This window comes from Triticum aestivum, chromosome 1B (genome assembly GCF_018294505.1).
Source record: "Triticum aestivum cultivar Chinese Spring chromosome 1B, IWGSC CS RefSeq v2.1, whole genome shotgun sequence".
Classification (NCBI taxonomy): Eukaryota; Viridiplantae; Streptophyta; class Magnoliopsida; order Poales; family Poaceae; genus Triticum; species Triticum aestivum.
Window position 1 is genome coordinate 327003005 of NC_057795.1, and position 4709 is coordinate 327007713.

A 4709-nucleotide genomic window follows, 5' to 3' on the forward strand; every position below is an offset into this window, starting at 1 on the left:
CGCTGCTAGACTTTATTTTTTGCCACAGTTTAATTTTTCTATACTACACAATGTTGTTTGTTATTTTTTTCTTATCTTCATACGGTTCCTTTAGTTTAAGTTCTTGGTTTATTTATTTAAATGCATTTTTTAGCTCATGTGGTTAGTTTCAATTATTTCAAGCAATTCTTTTAGGTTTCCTCAATTTTTCCTTTACATGCCCATCCACTACATGGTCTACATGGTCATAACGTGTCAGAGCAATACAAAATTCTATACTAAACAAACCCAATGTTGTAAAACTTGAATTTAAAAAGCCTCTATACATTTTTTTCTTAGAATACATAGATTATAGGGTTTTTAGTTTCAATCCATATAGTTTAGTTTTGATATTTTTATTGCTTCAATCATTTAATTATTTTATCTTAAATTATACATTCCTATTTGTGAAGATACATTTCCAACATTTTTTTTTGCTTTGTGAATTTCGAAAAATATTCGATCTATTAGGTGTATTTGGGCAACCATCCATATTTTACTCACTTATTTGTACACTATAGATTTACATCCATCCGATCTGATTGTTTATTAAGATTAGTGCATACTTATAAATTAAGGTTATAATATTATTTGAGTTACCACATGATACATGTGGTAACCAATCGAAACTATTTGTAAAAAATAATTGACTGGCTATTGATCTTTTTCCCGAATTTTATTTCACAACATCACCATAGCTAGCTAATCGTTCTAGCTTCCTGCAATTATACGTACCCTTCAGTTTGCATTTTGGCCAGACATCTTTTTTTTTAGGATCATACATCTTTTTTTCTAATGTTGAAGTATTAGGGAATGTTACAAAAAAATTGGGGGCAGGGAATGTAATGATATATGAGAAAACAAATATGAACTCACTTTTGCATAGCCCATGTACCAAGCCCATACATGCCCATGTGTTCCTCCGTAACATTTATTTCTCCAAGTAAAACAGCCCATACAGTTCTCTCCTCATCTCGTTCTATCCCCCCACCAACACTCATCTCGTTCGATCCCCACCAGGCTCATCCAGATGCGCCATTTCTCCTGATTTGCTGCTGGCAAAGGAAGATGTCGTTGGTGCCAGCAGTAAACTAATTCCCAGCCTATTCTCCAGCATGCGGATCGAGTCTGCCGGCGCGGCCACGGGGAGGGCAAGGGAGAACATGGCGTGCTGTTCAAACTCGTCATGGCCGGCGGCGAGCTGTCATAGCTGAGGTGCTGGATGTGGGTGGCTGCGCTGATGGAGCTTACGGAGAAGGCTGCACCAATTTGTGAATTTCCTTCTCGCAAAAAAATTGTGAATTTCCCAGGCGAACTCATGCTACGGAGAATGGTTGGATCTAAAGGCACGGGACTACGGATGGCACCATGGCTATGGTCCATGAGATCAATTGGGTAATGTAGGCAAGTCTCACACCGCGGACTGCTCAGCGCGGTGGTTCTCCTATTAGCTGAGGCGCTGGAGAAGAGACAGGTATTAATCCCTTCCTATTCTCTCATAATTCTATCGATTCTCCTCTTGCTTGCAAGTACATATGTACGTAATAAGTTATTCAGTTTCACAGTAAAACTTATTTATAAGGAATTTGAGAATTTTAAAGCTTAGTTTTTCTTAAACACCTGTTTTGACAATGAAGAATTAAGTATGTTCTTGTATTTGTAATCTAGGAAATATCCGAGTACAAACCTGTTGTAAATGCTTTCATTTATTAATTGGAATTTCGTTCATATGTGTTAATCAACGTACAATGGTTGAATTTTTTACATATAATGTCGGCGCTGTGTATGATGAAGAGTTTTTTTTATGGTTTCTCTAAACTTAAAAGGCCATATGAGAGATACAATTTTTGTTACTAAGGACAATAAACTGATGAAAGTACATGCATGAATGTATTTTAAAAAATAGAATATGCCCTACTTTTGATAGTCTTGTATCAATGTAATTTCATGCTATTTGAGATGTTAAGGAACCTGATGTGAAAATAAGTTTGGTGGGTGACTACTGCTTTGGAAGTAATGTGATTAGTTAGTGGATTTGCTTTGCTTCAAGGTCTAAACGTGGGAAGTTTTTTTGTAGTCAGGATGGCGACACCGGGCTAATCTAGCCGTATGTGGAACACTGGAGAGCATGCGATTGGCGTTTATCATGTTTTGCTATTAATAAGTTTATGAAGCAAGGTATGTTCCAGTCTATTGTGCTTCCATCATTCTACATATTAGGAAAAACATAATTTCTTCAAGTATGAAGTGAAGCGTAAGTAATTTCTAGAACTCTTGTTTGTAGGTATATCTGAGCTGAGTGCTACTTAGCAAAAATAGCCGTACATTATAACAATATGAAGAAAGTATTCAAACTGATCTGGATTAAGGACACCATGGTAAGATTCACATGTTATCAACTTATCTTGCTATATAGTATTTGCCAATGCAAATATATTGCATTTTTTGGATTCTGCAACTTTAAAATTGCTAAATGTGTAAATAGACCGCACATTGATCTTTGATTAGAAAGTTTCTATCAAATTCTTCCAGATAGTGGTATGAATTGTTTAAACTTGGGAAAATGATCAAATATACTTAATAATTGTTGTTTAAAAGAATAAAACAATTTGCAACTACATATATAAAGAACAGTCATGTTCTTTGTCAGGAACTCATGATCATATCTAGGCAGACAAACTCATTTGTTGTAGGATTGATCAAATCCCATTCTCATTACTTTCACTTGAATGTTCCAGTTTTCTCCCCTTGTCGTTAAGTCGCTCAACTTCTTGTAATCAGATCTTTTGCTTCAGAAGGATATAAATAGTTGTCAATGGATGAAGTTATTGTGAAATCTTTATCAAGAATGATTGAGCTTTCTAAGTATGTAATAATTACCAAACTTTGTGATTTACGTGAGACATAGTTGAGCAGGACTTCGTCCAACGCCGAATTGCTTGTCCTGTGAAGCAGTTGGGCGTAGGTTTGTTTGGTGTTGACTGTTGAGTTCCATGTCGTGATTGCGTCATCATATTGGCTGACTTCAATTTCTTCGGTGGTGTATTCGTGGTTTTTGGATGACGTCTACTCTTTCGGGCGTGTGCATGTGTTGTTGGTTGGAGATGTTTATATGGGTAGTTGTGGCTGACACCCTTTGGAGTTCTAATCAGATCGGTAATTTGCATGCATAAGTGTGTTTAGATATCTAAGAACATGAGGTGTGCGTCTTGTTTGATTAGGTATGCATTTTGGAGTCCGACACATCTAGAGTTATGATAATATATTTTTCATATTTACGTGAGATGTGCTTCTTATTTGATTAGGTATGATTGTTGGAGTCCTATTCATTGTTGCCTCTTATCCATTGCTGCGAAACAGACATATTTAATAATAGGAAGACATGAGGGAAAATCGAAGGCATGTTGAATTATTTGGACGTGTACGTGACGGGCCGAGCTATGTATATAACAATATTTATATGTAAAACTTGCGTCTTAAAATCTAGACTGTTAAGATCTAAGATTAACGATTGAGTGTTTTAGCATATGTGGATATGCGTACTTTTGATAGTCTTGTATCAATGTGATTTCTTGCTATTCGAGATGTTAAGAAACCAAGTGCAAAAATAAATTTGATGGATGACTACTGATTTGGAAGTAATTTGATTACTTAGTGGATTTTCTTTGCTTCTAAGTCTAAATGTGGGAAGCTTTCTTGTAGTCAGAATGGCGACACATATATGCAACACTGGAGAGCATGCTTTTTTTTGAAAGATCCAGTTGCCTGGCTTTTCATTGATTTAGCAGAAGAGAGAGTTACAAAAATGTCACTAATCAAAAGGAGATTAGCAACCGAAGATGGGTCGATAATATGGGTGGGGCAAGTAGATTGTCCCCCCCTACTCTGTATCTTTAGCCTAGGGTTTATATCTCATGTGATATCCCCAAAGGGGGCCTTGTCGGTGTCAAAACCGGCGGATCTCGGGTAGGGGGTCCCGAACTGTGCGTCTAGGCGGATGGTAACAGGAGACAAGGGACACGATGTTTTACCCAGGTTCGGGCCCTCTCGATGGAGGTAAAACCCTACGTCCTGCTTGATTGATATTGATGATGTGGGTATTACAAGAGTGGATCTACCACGAGATCAAGGAGGCTAAACCCTAGAAGCTAGCCTATGGTATGATTGTTGTAATGATTGTGTGTCCTACGGACTAAAACCCTCCGGTTTATATAGACACCGGAGAGGGCTAGAGTTACACTGAGTCGGTTACAATGGTAGGAGATCTACATATCCGTATCGCTAAGCTTGCCTTCCACGCCAAGGAAAGTCCCATCCGGACACGGGACGAAGTCTTCAATCTTGTATCTTCATAGTCTTGGAGTCCGGCCGATGATGATAGTCCGGCTATCCGGACACCCCCTAGTCCAGGACTCACTCAGTAGCCCCTGAACCAGGCTTCAATGACGATGAGTCCGGCGTGCATATTGTTCGGCATTGCAAGGCGGGTTCCTCCTCCGAATAATCCATAGAAGATTGTGAACACCAGGATAGTGTCCGGCTCTGCAAAATAAATTCCACATACCACCGTAGAGAGAATAATATGTACACAAGTTCAATCTGCTGACGTATTTTGTGGCATGACATCACACCACCACCAAGCTTTTACTTGAATTGTTTTTATTATACCACCTCAGTGCGTTTAGCGAAGC

At 38.2% G+C, this 4709-nt stretch overlaps 1 long non-coding RNA gene across 2 annotated transcripts; it reads left to right on the forward strand.

Annotated features, from left to right (window-relative positions):
• The first annotated feature begins 1012 nt into the window (after positions 1 to 1012).
• Positions 1013 to 4143, forward strand: LOC123090923 (uncharacterized). 2 transcript variants are annotated; one of them, XR_006442666.1, is made up of 4 exons: positions 1013 to 1492; positions 2096 to 2196; positions 2303 to 2396; positions 3324 to 4143. It is a non-coding gene; the product is annotated as an uncharacterized lncRNA (long non-coding RNA). The 2 variants fall into 2 exon arrangements; XR_006442664.1 differs by having other exon boundaries at positions 2303 to 4143.
• Positions 4144 to 4709: the final 566 nt, after the last annotated feature.